The 18,401-nt window shown below is 38.1% G+C and overlaps 1 pseudogene; it reads left to right on the top strand.

Annotated features, from left to right (window-relative positions):
• Positions 1 to 882: 882 nt before the first annotated feature.
• LOC149139459 (FACT complex subunit SPT16-like) lies at positions 883 to 16,271 on the top strand (annotated as a pseudogene).
• Positions 16,272 to 18,401: the final 2,130 nt, after the last annotated feature.

Genomic DNA, 18,401 nt, shown 5'->3' with positions numbered 1-18,401 from the left:
TTAATAAATGTGAAGATAGTTTGCACTATCAGTTTTTATCATGGTATCAGAGCCCGTGAGGGCCTGGCCCGTCCTGGGCTGAGGGAAATAAGTATAATAAAAGTTTTTTGAATGTTTGTTTTTCCATCACCCTCCTTTGGCCAGCGCAACAGTGGTTGTGGCGATTCACCCCTAAGATCTACTTCAATAGATCTGCTTCATCTGGAGAATTACGGATTAAGCCTGCCGACTGGTGCAAGAGATGAAGAGTAAAGGGCATGGTTGTTGTGAATGTGTGAAAGGAGATTTGATCCAGGAGGATCTTGTTAGATCAGTTGCACAGGTTCAGTTTCATCGTCAGCGTTCAATCTGATGTCTTCGACTTCGACAATGTTGTTTATGGTTCAGGGTGTTCAGGTGATGTTAATGGTTTTCATGGTGTTTGAAGGATATGGTTGTTGTACCTAGCTGTCGACATGTGGTTGTCGTCAGTTCTGCCAGGATTTGGTCGTCAACATGGGTTTTTCATCCGCCTCGCAGAATTTGGTTGTCGACGGGTTTGTCGTCATGTGATGTCGTCACCAATGTCGCTTTGTGACAAAGAAGTGTGTAATGGGTTATGTGAAAATATGTAAGTCTTTGACACTAAAACACCTAAACCTATGCTAACACCTAAAGCAAGAACCCATTCGGGTCATTCACATTCAAATACAAACCCCCAAAAAAAAACCTAATCCATGCATTAAACCTAAGTCCCTCATCCTAATACATCCAAACTCTAACCTTATTCCTAACCCATATATTAAAAAATGCATTACAATGCATAACCCTAAGTCTAATAACCCTCAGACCTTTTGTAAACAATAATAAACATTATAAAACATATAATAGTCCCCAAACCGCATGGGTATGGAGACTGCGGCGGAGACAGTGTCATGTGAACAGAGGTCAAACAGGCGAAGGTTACATGTTACAGTCCTGACCGCAGGGATTAGACTGCGTCGGAACCGTGACCATGTGAGCAATCGTGGCAGTCGGGGTTACAAACAACAAAGATGTCAGAGCCTTAACCAGTTGGAACTACGCCATGTGAATGGCCAGAGGAACTGTCAGGAGATAACAGTCGGAGGTAAACGATCACTGCACTGTTAGTTAACCGCGGCATGAAAATTGCACCATAGCTGTCACATGTAAAACCGCTGGAGCACTACAAGCCAGAACCGCTGGGGATCAATGCGGAGGTGGAAGCCTGTGGTTAGGCCGCGATAATCACATGCTGGCTGTCACCATCCTCCCCCCGATTGGAAAAACAACTAACGGTCTTCGAATTAATATAAAGTCTATTTTGGGTTTTCGTTGGAGTTTTGGATAGTTAATTAAAACGACCATGCATGTTAACCCTAAGGTGTCAAACCATGATATGACCAAGGCATACAAAACCCTAATTTTAGCTAGTTCATCCTAAACTTGGCAAGAGGGAGTTTGAATGCATGTGAAGGGGTATAAAGGCAGTTTTTTTCATGAAGAGGACATTGGAGTGGTTTTCAGTTTTATGTGTAGGTTCTCGAGGATATAGGCTGTTTTGTATTCAGTATAACAGGGGCATCGAGAGTCGAAATTGGAAACTGAGAAAGGTGTTGGAAAGCTATTTCAGAGAGCTTTCTTATGATAGTGACCAGAAGTTCCTGCGTGCACATTCAGTTTGGTCAAATTTGTATGTAATCGACCTCTTTGGTATCAATCCTAATAAAGCGATCGCCCATATTGAAAGCAGACCTAGAGACGTAGTCTAATAGGGACGAACTCCATAATCAACCTTGTTGTCTAGTATCACTGTGTATTTGATGTTTTCACTTCTGTACATCTTGCATATGTTTTTCATCTATCGTAAAGTCTTTCTTCTCAAGCAGTTCTCACGGTTTCAACACTTTAAGTTAACATTCATTTCGCTATTGGCATAATCAATTCTACTTCAGTTTTAACATATGATCATTTCCAATCATATAGTTTGGTATCAGAGCAGGTTGCGTTTGTAGAATTTTTCCATTAAATGTTAACCAGGTCAAAGTCACAACGTGGAGAAGGAATCCTCAAGTAGATTGATCCAGAGATTGGAAAGGGAAGATTCGTTCATAAGTCGACCATGATAGGATTTGATGCAAGTGAAAATCCTGAAACTAAGATGAGCGATGAATAGTTTCAGCAAGCATTCTTGACTATGTAGCAGATGTTGGGAGAACTCTACGAAGATAAGAAGGCGATAGATGCAGTTTCTTCTTCAAAGACATCGAAGAAGGATATGTTGAAATGTGGCAACAAGAATATTCCAATTTTAATTTGTCCTTGAATTAAAATTCGAATTTAGTCTCACCAGCTGCTTGGAAATAATTAATCAATTCATTATGGATTAATTAGTTGGAGAAATTCAAGTTAGAAGTCTTTGCGAAGTCATGCAATAGTTATCCCTTAAATAAAGAGATAAGGTTGAGTTGTAATTAGTTAGCTCAGTTTATTGAGTTAAGTCCAGTTAGATTAGTTCCAAACTACTTGAGGAACTAATTGTGAGTTCAGTCAGTTAATGCATGCATGCATCCAACTAGTGTACTCCAGATAACTGAAGATTCTCTCATCATTATCTCATGCATGTTTATTATGAGAAAGACCCAATTGAGATTAAAGACAGGGACATTGTACTATTAGTTGCATAGATTTTCCTATAAGGAAAACTCATGCATGCAGAAGGACTTCATGCCTTGAGGATTGCGCAGTTTTACAGGGTGTGAGATCAGTGTGAGTGATCAGTGTTACACATGGTAACAGTAGGATCACCCAGGAAAAACTGTGCTAGGAAATAGGAGCTTGGAGGGCAATGTGGAGGACTTATGAGAAGTCTATTTTGCCTGTGAGCATCTATGAGGATTGCACTGAGAGCTATCTAGCTATGAGAGCTAAAGCTTTGTGTAATTCTGAGATATTTCCAACTTGTATGATAATACAGATAGTGGGGTTTTTAGATGAGGCTTTCCCCTGAGTATTCTTCCGTGTTTCATGTGCATTGATTCTTCTCTTGGTTATATGTGTTCTGCTTGATATTTCTCAAATCTATTAAGCTTTTGCAAGTTTGATTGTAGAAGTAGATTAAATTATTTTTCTTTAGTTATATTGCATTATCAAGTTAATCTACAGTCAAAATTTCTACATGGTATTGGAGCAAAGGTTATCGGAGCTGTGAACAATATACTGAGAAGAGAATTCGAAGTTTGAAGTTCAGGGTTGCAGGTACAAATCGAATTCATCTCATACTTTAGGTTGGTCAATGGCGTTCTATGGCTTGAGACTCGAGTATGCCTTGGAAGGCAACTCGAATTACCTAGCATGGAAAGATAGAATGGAAGCTGTATTAGAAGACAATGGCTTGAAGGATTTCATTGATCAAGAAATCCCAAAGCCAACTGCAGTGAATGCACAAGAATTGGCTGAGTGGAAGAAGTGTGTAGCGAAGGTGAGATGGATCATCCTGGAGGGAGTTCGAGACCATATTGTCTCGAGTCTCCATGGGAAGGATACTCTGTTTTCAATGTGGAAGACATTGAAGGACCTCTACTAGAATAGTAGCGACCGGAGGAAATTGGTGCTCAAGGACAAGCTTTGGAAAACCAGGATGGAGAAGGGCGATACTATTTCCACATATCTGAACAAGTTCACCACCTACGGAGATGAGCTTGGTAGTGTGGGAATAACTATTGCCGATGATGATATGGTGAGCCTTGCTCTCCTCAACCTTCCAAAGAGCTGGAATAGCTACCAGGACTCTGTGAATGGAAGGGAGAAACTGCCGGATTGGGAATGACTGTGGTCGGATCTAATGTAGGAGGAGATCAGGAGGAGCACACAAGATGGTTCTTCATCAAAGAATGATGATGAAGAAAATCTGGCCTTAGCAAGTAAGGCAAGGAAAGGGAAGGGGAAGGCTTCCCATTCCAAATCGAATTCTTCTCATGAGGGGAAGAAGGTTGACAAGTCTAAAGTGATATGCTTTAATTGTCATGAGATGGGACATTATGCAACTAATTTCCCATTGAAGAAGTCCAAGAAGGGATCCTCGAAAGGATCGGAAGGTGAGGCATTAGCCTCTCAGTTCGAAATTGACTTTACCCTCATCGCATGCATGGTGTCATCGATGGCGGGTTGTGTTTGGTATCTTGATAGTGGAGCCTCATTCCACATGACCAACGATAAAAGTTTATTCAGTACCTTGGATGAGAAAGACCTCAAGATGCACATAGAAATGGGTGATGACAGAAAGTACTGTGTTTCAGGAGAAGGCACGGTTGCTTTTCAAAGGGAGCATGGAGCTCCTCTCACCTTGAATGATGTGAAGTATGTGCCTGGACTAAAGAAGAACTTGGTATCGGTTGAAATGTTAGAGGACAAAGGCTACGATGTTGTCTTCAGTAAAGGAAAGACATTCCTAAGACACATAGCCATAGGTCAGACCAAGAGGATTTGGATTCGGGTGAAGAATCTCTATAAATTAGAGGTAGATGATTGTGCAACATTGAGTTCGAAACAGGGAAAATTTTAAGAACCCCCATAAATTTATAAATATAATAAATGGGCGAATCTCCATGGTATATAGGAAAAATGGAAGGCGATTTTATCAATAATATAATATGTATATATAATTTTTTGGCGAATCTCTCACCAGGCATGGCGAATATTTTACTCAATTATAAAATCTTGTAAGATCTTGGCGAGTCTTTCACTAAATAATAAAAATTTGTAAAGTCCTAGTGAATCTTAGCATACGCTACATGCTGGTTTAATTCCCCCATTTAAATAGGCTACATTCCAGGTGAATACCATGGGTTAATACCATGTGCCATTTTGGTGAATACCATGGGTCAATACCATGTGCCATTTTTATTTTTATTAATTCTAGTATTAGGGTTAATAATGGATTTTTGCATGGTATTAATAACAATCTAGTCCATGGTATTTGTCCCATAGTATTTTGGCCATAGGTTCATTTAAATAGGCTACATTCCAGGTGAATACCATGGGTTAATACCATGTGCCATTTTGGTGAATACCAGTCAATACCATGTGCCATTTTTATTTTTATTAATTCTAATATTAGGGTTAATAATGGTTTTTTGCATGGCATTAATAACAATCTAGTCCATGGTATTTGTCACATAGTATTTTGGCCATAGGTTTCACCTAAATATAACCCATTTTTTGAGTGTTCGTAAATATAAGGTGATTTATGGAGTAAATATAAAAAAATGTTTTATTTGTTTACCATACCTCTCGTTTATTTATATTTTTATTAATTTACCATACCTCTTTTACAAATATGGTATTTGGGCCATAGGATTCACTTAAATAAAACCTCTTTCTTGAGCCTTCATAAATAGAACGAGGGTTATGGACTAAATATAAAAATAGGTTTTATTTATTTAAGATACGTCTAGTTTATTTATATTTTTATTTATTTACCATACCGTTTGAGTAAGTATAAAAAGACGTTTTATTTATTTACCATACCTCCACTTTACTTATATTTTTATTTGTTTACACCGTTACATGTATATAAGGTGACTTATGGAGTAAATATAAAAAATGTTTTATTTATTTACCATACCTCTCATTTATTTATATTTTTATTATTTTACCATACCTCTTTTATAAATATGGTATTTGGCCCATAGGATTCACTTAAATAAAATCTATTCTTGAAAATGGGCGAATGGATTCACTTAAATAAAACCTATTCTTGAAAATGGGCGAATGGAAGGTTGTAAGTCCTAATTTCAAGGGCTAAATTTACCTTTTTTACCCTCTCCCTTAAAATAAGGTGGGCTATTTGAGGTGATTTGTAAAAATGTACTATGATACAAAATATTCGCCCACTAAAAATTTAAAACCCCTTAATTTCGCCAAAGGGCGAACATTCGCCCCTAAAATTATCCTTGGTTCGAAAGCAGAATTGGTGCAAAGTCAAGACATTGGCGAGTTATGGCACAGGAGGTTGGGCCATTTGCATCATGGGGCCTTGAAGATAATGCAACAGATCTCTACTGGACTTCCCAAAGGTAAACTTGAGCAAGTTGACACATGCAAAGGTTGTACGTTGGGAAAGTAAGCCAAGTCTTCCTTTCATGATCGAGACAGTCGAGCAGAAGCGATCTTAGAGCAAGTTCATACTGATTTGTGTGGACCATTCTCGATGGCATCCACAACGAAGCAAAGGTATTATGTGATTTTCATTGATGATTTTTCTCGTAAATGCTGGATTTATTTCATGCAGAAGAAGGATCAAACCTTGTTAAAGTTTTGTGAGTGCAAAGTTTTGGTCGAGAAAGAGTTAGGGAAGAAGATCAAGCCGTTGAGAAGTGACAATGGTGGTGAGTATGTCTCTCAAGAGTTTAAGTACTTCTGTGTAGCAGAAGGAATTAAACGAGAGCTGACGGCACCACATAACCCACAACAGAATGGGGTGGATGAGAGGAAGAATAGAACGATTGTAGGGGCAGCACGGGCGATGCTGCATGACCAAGGCCTACCACTTCATTTGTGGGCTGAGGTATGCAACACAGCGGTCTATTTGCAGAATAGAAGCTCGCATCACATACTTGGGATGAAGACACCAGAGGAAGCTTTCCCTGGTAAGAGACCAGATGTGGGTCACTTTAGGATCTTTGGCTCATCAGTATATTACCATGTGACAAAGGATGCACGGAAGAAGCTTGAGCTGATAGCAGAGTTGGGGATACTTGTGGGGTACACTGATACACTCCACAACTGTTGGGTGTATCTGCCTACCAGTTGGAGGATAGTGGTTCGCAGAGATCTCAAGTTTGATGAGTAGAAGGCCATGTGAGTTTCCCTTGAGAGGGAGCTTCAACTACAGGCTGTGGAGGAACTATTGCTTCCTAAGGAGGAGGAGCCTCAGACTGATGCAGAGCAGCTACATGCAGAGGATCCAAGAGTGGGGACATCCACTTAAGCAGAGTCTTCCAGAGATGGACGGAAGTGTGCAAGAGAAGCTGACAAATTATTGTCGGATGCGAGAGAGAATGTGGGAGAACCATATTCTCAGCACAGACAAAGGAGGTCACTTGAGAGGTACATTGGATACATGGCCCTTGTTGGGGAATGTATTGAGACCGAGCCATCTTCCTTTGAGGAAGCAGTGTAGTAGCCGATTTGGGTTGATGCTATGGTGGAGGAGTATGACTCCATAGTTGGTAACAGTGTTTGGGACGTGGTTCTGAGACCAGAGAACAAGTTAGTTATGAGTTCCCGTTGGATTTACAAGGTAAAGCAAGCTGTTGATGGTAGTGTGGAGAAACATAAGGAAATATTTGCTGCCCATGGTTTCTCACAGGTCGAGAGGATTGACTATGATGAGACTTTTTCTCTTGTTGCAAGGTACTCATCTATCAGATCGATGTTGGCACTATTAGCATAGATGGGTTGGAAAATCCATCAGATGGATGTGAAGACTGCATTCCTCAATGGCAAGATTGAGGAATAGGTGTACATAGAGCAGCCAAAAGGTTTTGAGACCTTCAATTGTGAGTCGTATGTGTGCCGACTCAAGAGAGATTTGTATAGGCTAAAGCAAGCACCTCGTGCTTGGTACACCAGGATCGAAAACTACTTCATCGGGTTGGGCTTCACAAAGAGTGAAGTGGATGCGAACCTGTACCAAATCATGGTGAAAGGTAAGCAGTTGGTGATTGTACTTTATGTTGATGATCTCATATTGACAGGTGACGATCAGTTGATCATGTCTTGCAAGGAGGACCTTGCAAGAGAATTCGAGATGAAAGACATGGGTCTCATGCATTACTTCCTTGGCATGGAAGTATGGCAGAAGGATGGGGAGTTGTTTGTGTCTCAGGGCAAGTACGCATTTGAGATACTTAAGAGATTCCACATGGAGAAGTGCAAGTCCATGAAGACTCCTCTAGCAGGTAACTGGAGGAAGGAGGATGCTACTTCAGGAGAAGTAGTAGAGGCTACTATGTACAGGCAACTTGTGGGTTCACTAATGTACTTCGTGAACACACGACTAGATTTTTGCTATGCAGTGAACCAGCTGAGTCAAGCAATGGTTCAACCTACCAAGCTGTTTTGGAAGGCAGCAAAGCATGCATTGAGATACCTCAGAGGCACATCTCAGTATGGGTTATGGTACAAATGGACAGAGGGAGTGAAGCTACAGGGCTTCACTGATGCAGATTGGGCATGGAGTCCATCAGATCGGAAGAGCACATCAGGAGGGATTTTCAACCTTGGGTTAGCTGCATTTTCTTGGTACAACAGGAAACATAGGTTGGTTGTAGTCAGCTCGACAGAGGCTGAATACATGACTGCAAGTCAGTAGCATGTGAGGCCATCTGGATGTGGAAAATTCTAGTTGGTTTGTTTGATCAGAGGATGGATCCAACTGTGATTTATTGTGATAATTAGAGTTGTATCAAACTCTCTGAGAATCCAGTATTTCATGATAGGTCCAAGCACATTGATATCTGGTATCATCATCTTAGAGACTGTGTAGCTAGGAGGATCATGTTGCTACAATATATTTCGACAAAGGATCAAGATGCAGACATTTTGACAAAGGCATTGTCAAAGTGTAAATTCGAGTTCCATAGAGACAAGATCGGGGTGGAAGATAATCCCTTTCTTGTTGAGAGGGAGTGTTGAAATGTGGCAACAAGAATATTCCAATTTTAATTTGTCCTTGAATTAAAATTGAGAAATAAAATTCGAATTTAGTCTCACCAGCTGCTTGGAAATAATTAATTAATTCATTATGGATTAATTAGTTGGAGAAATTCAAGTTAGAAGTCTTTCTGAAGTCATGCAACAATTATCCCTTAAATGGAGATTATCTCTTATATAAGGAGATAAGGTTGAGTTGTATTTGAGTTGTAATTAGTTAGCTCAGTTTACTGAGTTAAGTCTAGTTAGATTAGTTCCAAACTGTTTGAGGAACTAATTGTGAGTTCAATTAGTTAATGCATGCATGCATCCAACTAGTGTACTCCAGATAACTGAAGATTCTCTCATCATTAACTCATGCATGTCTATTCTAAGAAAGACCTAGTTGAGATTAAAGACAGGGACATTGTACTATTAGTTGCATAATATTCCTATAAGGAAAACTCATGCATGTAGAAGGAATTCATTCCTTGAGGATTGCGCAGTTTTACAGGGTGTGAGATCAATTTGAGTGATTAGTATTACACATGGTAACGGTAGGATCACCCAGGAAAAACTGCGCTAGGAAATAGGAGCTTGGAGGGTAGTGTGGAGGACTTATGAGAAGTCTACTTTGCCTGTGAGCATTTGTGAGGATTGTACTGAGAGCTGGCTAGCTGTGAGAGCTAAAGCTTTTTGTAATTCTAAGATATTTCCAACTTGTATGATAATACAGATAGTGGGGTTTTTAGCTGAGGCTTTCCCCCGAGTATTCTTCTGTGTTTCATGTGCATTGATTCTTCTTCTGGTTATATGTGTTCTGCTTGATCTTGCTCAAATCTATTAAGCTTCCACAAGTTTGATTGTAGAAGTAGATTAAAGTATTTTGTTTTAGTTATATTGCATTATCAGGTTAATCTACATTCAGAATTTCTATAGGATAAAGGTAAAGGCAATACTGATAGACAACCTTCACCTCCATCATCTCCATCATCATCATCATCATCATCTTCTTCTTCTAGAGCAGAATCTGAAACAGAAAAGAAACCTAAGAAAACATCTTTTTTGAAACTTGATGTAAAATTTGAGTTACCTATTTATGATGGCGAAATGAATCCTGAAAAGCTAGATAACTGGATTAAGCAGTTAGAAGTGTATTGTCGCATTCAGAACATTTCTGACGATAAAACGAAAATTCAGTTAGCTACACTTAGAATGGGGGGAACAACTTTAATCTGGTGGGAAAGTAAAACTCAAATAGATGTAAAGCGGAAAGGAAATGTCCTCTCTTCATGGTCTACGTTTTTAAAATCTCTTAGGAAACAATTGTATCCTTTAGGATACATGCAGTAAGCTGTTATTGATTGGGACCATTGGAGGCAAGGTAAAGGGCAGAGTGTTTAGGAGTTTACTCAGGAGTTCAGAAAGAAAGCATTGGCGCTTAGTATTTCATTGGATACACGTGAAACTTTATTAAAATACATCGACAATTTACATTCATATTTGCAGCATATATTATTGATGTTAAATCTCGATGATTTTGATGAAGTGTGTATTCAAGCCATACATATTGAATCAGGTGGCAGACCATTCAAGTTTTCACCGCAATCATCCAAAGCATTGTAAAACAAGGATTCCAATGACAGTAAAGAGAAGAACAATTCGAAGAGAAAGAAATCAGTGATAGCTCAGAAGGAAAGACCTACTTGTTCTCATTGCCAGAGAATCGTTCATGATGAATCTAAGTGTTGGAAACTTTATCCAGAACTTAAGCCCAAAAAGTTCCTAAAAGGAGAAGGATGAAAAGAAGGCAATTGTAGTAGTCCAGCAAGATCTAGGTTCCGATTCAGGTGATGAAATGAGGATAACTACCATAGTTTCGACAGGTAAAACTTCTGAAACTAGTTTAAGTTTGAATACTATTACATCTTCATCAGACATAAATCCTTCAAATGAGGATAAAAGAGTTGAATTATTTAGTACAAGAATAACTTCTAAGCACACAAATATAGATACAATGTTTGACAGTGGATCATAGGCCAATTTAATATCTGAATATTTAGTTAAGAATTTTGGTTTGGAGAGACAAAATCATCCAAGAACTTACCCATTAGGATGGCTAATTATATCAACTCAATTAAAAGTCACAAAACAATGTCGATTAATATTTGCCATTACAGCTAATTACATTGATGAAGTGGAATTAGATGTGGTTCCAGTAGACATATGTGGAGTTGTCTTAGGAAGTCCTTATCTTTATGATCATGTTGCAGTATTTTATAGAAGAGAGCATAAATATAACCTTAAGAAAGATGGGGTTGAATTTATTGTCAGGGCACAACAAAGTAAAAATCATTTGAATTTAGTTGTTTCTAATCAGATGAAGGGATTAATAAGTTCAAATAAGAGATTTGTAATCATGTGTGTAAAGGAACAACATAATAATCAACATGATGTTTGTTCAAGTTATGAGTCTAAGCTTAAAGATAGTTTGATCAAAGAGGTAGAAACTTTTCCAATTCTATTTAAAGAAACTAAACATCTTACTCATAAGCAGAGAATACAACATGAATTACAATTGATGCCTAAAGCTTCTCTTCCTAATGTCAGAATGAATCAATTAAGTCCAAGTTTGGAAGTTAACAGTTACAGGGATGTAGGTCAGTATCGGGGAAAGTCAATGTTAAATTTCTCTTTTATTGTGTCACCATTTCATGTTTCAAACAATTTGGAAGCCTCTTTTCAAGTGGAGAGGAAGTTCATTTGTTTTCACCTCAAAGCCTTTTCTAAAGCAATGTCAAAGTATCTAAGTGAAACTTGTGCATCAGGGGAAAGTGCTAAGCAATGGAAACATCATTTAATGAATAAGGAAACAGTGATTCAAACAAATCAACAACCACTTCAATACTTTCAAAATCAAACTAAGTTGCAACCATTTCCATATTACAATTTGATGGGTTTATTGCAGCAAGTTCACTTTTTAATCAAGAATCAGGAAAGTATATCAAGTCAAATAGCTGATATGATGTCAAAAATGTCTTTGATTGTCTCTTTCATTCTGCAAAATAGATTGTTAATACATGTCAATAGTATTGAACAATATCCTGTAGGGATGGTTTTCAAAGATGTTTATAAATTACTAATTCATGGTGCTTTGTGGAAAGAAGTCAATTTCCATGTTCATAAAAGGTTGTTTAACCATCTTTTCATACTTCAGATGGATGGAATAGTTCACAGATTCAAAGTGTGCCATGATCAACATCATGAGGGTCATCACTTTTAGGTGATTGATCAAATGTATTGGTACATCTTCCGGACAAGGTGGAGAGTGAGGAAGCTCTACCCTCATTTACCATCTGTTTAAATCAAACTTTTGTGGTCCAAAAGCTTTCAAGTGGAGAGGATTGATCTAGGAGGATCTTGTTAGATCAGTTGCACAGGTTCAGTTTCGTCGTCAGCATTCAGTCCGGTGTCTTCGACTTCAACAATGTTGTTTATGGTTTAGGTTGTTCAGGTGATGTCAATTGTTTTCATGGTGTTCGAAGGATATGGTTGCTGTACCTGGCTGTTGACATTTGGTTGTTGTCAGTTCCACTAGGATTTGGTCATCGACATGGGTTTGTCATCCGCCTTGCAAGATTTGGATGTCAACAGGATTGTCGTCATTTGATGTCGTCACCAATGTCGCTTTGTGACAAAGAAGTGTGTAATGGGTTATGTGAAAATATGTAAGTCTTTGACACTAAAACACCTAAACCTATGCTAACACCTAAAGCAAGAACCCATTCGGGTCATTCACATTCAAATACAAACCCTAAAAAAAAACCTAATCCATGCATTAAACCTAAGTCCCTCATCCTAATATATCTAAACCCTAACCTTATTCCTAACCCATATATTAAAAAATGTATAAATTTTGAATAATATGACACTTATTCACAGAGATTATCCCGATTATACACTATTGTGGAATGCATGCATAATACATAACCTCCTCTATGTTGATCATCAATTTTGCGAAATTAAAAACAATGAAACATCAATCGCATGCGCACATTAACACAATATGTAACCCGGGGAAAGCATACAACTGAAAACCCCACACTATCTGTATATTATATTGATTGAGAACATGTAACAATACATAGTACAATACTCCCCACAAGAACTCAGTACTATCTCCACCTGTTACACACAAAACTAGCTCAGATCTGAATCAATCACAGGTTCAAATCTCCTCCACTGCTTGCCTGCCTCCACTGCGCAATCCTGCATGAGAATAGATGAGAATGGCTGATCCAAACTCGTATTTCCCTTGGCTCAACCATGCAATCCTCATTGGCAATACTCAATCCATTGATTGTGCAAATCTCATGCACAACTATAGTCACAACTGATAGCTGTCTTGCCCTTTCACTCACCTCTAACACCTGTCTCCACTGAACTGTCCATGCACTGAGTTAACTGATGTATTCTTTAGTTGCTTTATGAGTTAATAATTAGTGAATTAATTAATAATTAATTCACATCACTCATCACTAGTGTATTTTGCAATTAGACTCAATACAACTAGTTCAATCAAGTCAAACTGAACACAACTCCATCAACTCCTCAATCAACTCCACCAAACTCAATCACTTGAGTTCTAATTGAAGTCCATCATGCAATAGCTCAACTAACCCATAATAAAAGTGTATTTCCTTTTGGCAGTTGCATGAGCCACATCCGTAGCTCGAACTTAAGTGCTCCAAGAGGATAAGATAATGTTTATAGTCCAAATATTATTAAGAGCTAATAATATTCGACTGTTCTATTTTTATCCTGGCAGTCTAAAAATAGATTCCGCCCATATGTCTAAAAATAGAAGTCCATCTATTTTTACCAACATGACCAATCATCCACAAATAGCATCCTGCAACTCATAGACCATGATCCATATGTCTAAAAATAGACATAGTCTAAAAATAGACTTTGCGCCAAAAATAGCCTGCGGGCCCACTTAGTGAAGGCGACTCCTTTCCACTAAGCTCCATCATCTTGTTGCATTTTCAACAAAAAATGCATAACCCTAAGTCTAATAACCCTCAGACCTTTTGTAAACAATAATAAACATTATAAAACATATAACAGTCCCCAAACTGTGCGGGTATGGAGACCGCGGCGGAGACAGTGTCATGTGAACAAAGGTCAAACGGGTGAAGGTTACATGTTACAATCCTGACCGCGGGGTTTAGACTGCGTCAGAACCCCGGCCATGTGAGCGGTCATGGTAGTCGGGGTTACAAGTAGTAGATATGTCAGAGCCTTAACCGCCAGTCGAAGCTACGCCATGTGAACGACCAGAGGAATTGTTGGGAGATAGCAGTTGGAGGTCAATGATCACCGCACTGTTAGTTAACCGTGGCATGAAATCTGCCACATGGAAAATCGTCTGAGCACTGCAAGCTGGAACCGCCGGGTATCCACGTGGAGGTGGTAGCCCGCAGTTAGACCGCGACGTTACACGCTTTCTATCACCCTCCTCCGCTCGGTTTTCAAAACAGCTAACAATCTTCCAATTAATATAAAGTCTATTTTGGGTTTTCGTTGGAGTTTTGGATAGTTAATTAAAACGACCATGCATGTTAACCCTGAGGTGTCAAACCATGATATGACCGAGGCATACAAAACCCTAATTTTAGCTAGTTCATCCCTAAACTCTGCAAGAGGGAGTTCGAATGCATTTGGAGGGGTATAAAGGCAGTTTTGTTCATGAAGAGGACATTGGAGTGGTTTTGAGTTTTATGTTTAGGTTCAGGAGGATATAGGCCATTTTTTTTTCCAGTGTAATAGGGGAATCAAGAGTCAGAATTGGAAATCGAAACAGGGATTGGAAAGATGGTTTAGAGAAATTTCTTATGATAGTGACCAGAAGTGCCTCCGTGCACATTCAGTTTGGTCAAATTTCTATGTAATCGACCTCTTCGGTATCAATCCTAATAAAGTGACCACCCATCTTGAAAGTAGACCTGGAGATGTAGTCCATCAGGGACGAACTCCGTAATTAACCTTGCTATCTGGTATCGACGTGTGTTTTCTATTTTCACTTCTGTTTTGCATCTTGCTTATGTTTTTCATCTGTCTTAAAGTCTTTCTTCTCAAGTAGTTCTCACGGTTTTAGCACTTTAAGTTAACATTCATTTCACTGTTGGCATAATCAATTCTACTTCAGTTTTAACATATGATCATTTGAGATCAAGATTGCTGGAGAAAAGTGCGTGGTGCAGCGTAAGAGAGTGAGATCGTTGTAGGTGCATGGTGTGTGCTGCCTTCGATTGCTACAGGTTGTGGAGCAGCATCGTGAATTGCTATAGACCAGAGCATAGCTGTTGAGGCTTGCTGAACCTGAGTTCCTATTTATCTCGAGCACTTTGGTTTTAATCAGTGGTGTTGAGGATTGATGTTATTATAGATGAGGATAAGAAGGTTAATCACTTCGGTCTGATGGAAGATACAGAAAAAGTGATACTTGAGCCACAAAAGGCTAAGGTTAAGTTGAAGGCAGAAAATGTGGATATTTGTTACCCTCCTATGCTTCAGAGTGGAGGTGAGCTTGATTTGAGGCTTGGGGTTGTTAGCAATAATGAGAATCTCTACTATGAAGCCACTAGTGTCATTGTTTGCTCTATTGGATTGTGGTATAACAATTATTGCTCAAACGTATCCAAAAATTATCTGATCGATTTATAGCCTATTCAGGGGAAGGCGTACAAGATGCTGTTGGAGGCCCAGGAAGCGGCGATTAATGCGTTTAGGCCGGGAAATCCTACGAGCATTGCCTATAAGGATGCAGTGGAAGTTGTTCAGAGAGATGGACCAGAGTTTCTACCCCATTTGACAAAATCTGCAGGAACAGGGATCAAAATCAAGTTCTGAGAGTACGGATTGAGCTTGAATGCGAGAAATGACAAAGTCCTTAGAGTTGGAATGTAGTTTAATGTTGTACTTGGGCTTCAAAATTTGTAGTTGCAGAATGGTAATTCTAAAACTCAGAATTATTCTTTGTCAATTGCTGATATTGTTGTAGTTAAGGATAAAGGTCTTGAAATTGTGATTGTTGCTAGCTCTAAGGTTTATACCGATGTTGCGTATTCATTTGATGATGAGGAAGAGGAAGGTAAACCACAACCCAAGGCTGAGGCAAATGGAGTAGAGTCGATCATCTTGAGAACTATGTTGAGGTCTGATAACCAAGAGATGACGAAAGAGGAGCAACGGTGGCAGCACCAGGTGGAAATTGCACGACAAAAGAATGAGGAGACTGCAAGGATATTGGCTACAGGGGGTATTGGTTCAGGGGATGGGCATAGTTCTTCTAAGACATCTAGTGAGATGATTGCCTAAAAAATGTAGGTTATATCCCTGCAAGGGATCTTATGATTCAAGTTTATATGAAAAATGATGCAGTATTGGTGCCAATATATGGTGTTATGATTCTGTTTTATGTAGCTGCTATCAAGAGTGTTTCGAGCCAGCAGGACAGAGGGAATTCTTATATAAGGAGCTGGACGAGTTTTTTTTTTGGTCCTAAATAACCCATGCTGAAATTTTGACCCTACAATTAAATTGAAGAGCTTCACTCTTGTCTCGATCACTTTTTTTGTTGACTCATTGTAGATGAGCTCTTATTTTGAGAGCCATTGTTTAAATTTTATTTTTTAGAAAGTTTTTTGTGGGCGATGTTATTCTGGTTATAAGAATATAGTGGCATTTACTTTGGCCAACTATTGTCACAAATTTGCGTCTGTGTTGGAACTGACCATTTCAACAATAGACAAATTTATTTGCAGGAATGCTTAACAACCAGATATAATGAAGACATGATAGTGAAGACGACATTAGAGGAGCTGCATCAAATATTGGAAGATGATGGATAATCGAGTTTGTGTGAATTAGTGTGAGTTTGTGGAACAGATTCATGGTGTAGTATGAGTCACATATTGTAATTAGAACAAATCTACATGTCATATACTCTTTTGTAATGGTTAGTTGTGGTCTTGAAATGTTTTATGTACTTGCTGTAAGACCTAGAGAGGCATGCATACCCTTTGTTATGTGTTCCCTCTGTAAGAGAGTTTTAACACCCTAGAAGAGTGTGTCATGTGGGATGGATACACTTGGGTGGGCCATATTGGTTTTAGACTCCATGAGGTGAAATTTTATATTTAGGGGGAGTTCATCAAGAGGTTGGATGAACCATGTATGTGAAGGACTTCCTAGTACATTGGTGGTTGCAGTAGTTGGGAACCCATGCATTCCGGTAGATGGTTGTTCCTTTATATGGACATCGACAATTGCATGAACAAGGTACAAGGTGTAATTACGAGACTAGACCAGATGTAGATTTTGCAGATTGATATCGAGACAAGTACTCATTAAGGAGGTGTGTTGGAATATTAATTCCTACTTGTCTTAGTTGCGACTTTCTATGTAAAGAGTTTGTTCCTATACTATAGGAGTTGTTTCCCTAGTTTGATGTGTGGTTGAGATAATCTCTCAACCAGCAGATTGTATGTCCAAGATAGTTTTTCTATCTTGAGACTATACTCCTATATATATGTAATATGATATTTGATTAATAGATGTGAAGATAGTTTGCATCATCGGTTTTTATCACATCAACCAAGAAGATCAACTGTACACGAGACCAAGATAAGAAGCTGCAACACAAGCCATCAAAACACTTGCAACATAAGAAGATGCAACACAAACATATGTCACAACAACAAATCACAAACTAAATACCATCCAACAACCATAACATGTGCATACTATCAAGCTTAACACTCTACAATGTTGATAGTAATGCCAACAATCTCACTGCACCACTCATCAACCACCTCATCACAATCAATGCAGCCTCCATCATCATGCTACTAGGTTGACATCAATGCCAATAGTAATATACTTTCATATCAAACTTAAAAAGAGATAAAGTAATTAGAAGTTTAAAAAATGTGAGTAAGATGCTTAAACCTTATACTTTTCAAAAATATTTCAACTAATTCATGTTGATATCAACTTCATATATATATATATATATATATATAGAGAGAGAGAGAGAGAGAGAGAGAGAGAGAGTATTAAATGGTGTATATATTAAAAGTTAAAAACAAAATAAAAAATGTCAAGTATATCCTAATAAGAATAATAAGAGGGATATGTGAAATTAATTCAATTCTTAATATAAAATCAATATATGACATTTAAATGTCAATAAACAATAAAATATTTTAATATGCAAGGTTAAGTAATATTAGCGTATACTTAAAAATATATTAATAACAAAAAAATCAATCTAAATGTGGACAATGTATTCCATAGATAAAATGTCTCACATGTTATGTAAAATATTTTAATATCAATTATGTACATATATATATTATATATATAATAAATATATATATATATATATATATATTAAGGCAATTGAAAAAAAATTATGGTTAAAATGTTTGAAGTAGTGTCACTATGTCAATTTTTCCCGAAATCCAAAAAAGAATTTTTCGACTTACAAGTTTAAGTTACTTACTATATATAACATTTAAAAATACGATTTAAACAATGAAAAATTACACATTGTTGCGTCGAGAAGGACATTCTACAACCCAATATGAGGGCTATGTGTGATTTCATCTGTGCTCAACATGGAGTTGACATGTGTC

The sequence above is a fragment of the Pinus tabuliformis genome, chromosome X (genome assembly GCF_031772625.1).
Source record: "Pinus tabuliformis cultivar Carrire ecotype Pingquan chromosome X, CPIR1, whole genome shotgun sequence".
Taxonomy (NCBI): domain Eukaryota; kingdom Viridiplantae; phylum Streptophyta; class Pinopsida; order Pinales; family Pinaceae; genus Pinus; species Pinus tabuliformis.
The sequence above is the reverse complement of the archived record's forward strand: the minus strand, read 5'-3'. Positions and strand labels throughout refer to the sequence as shown.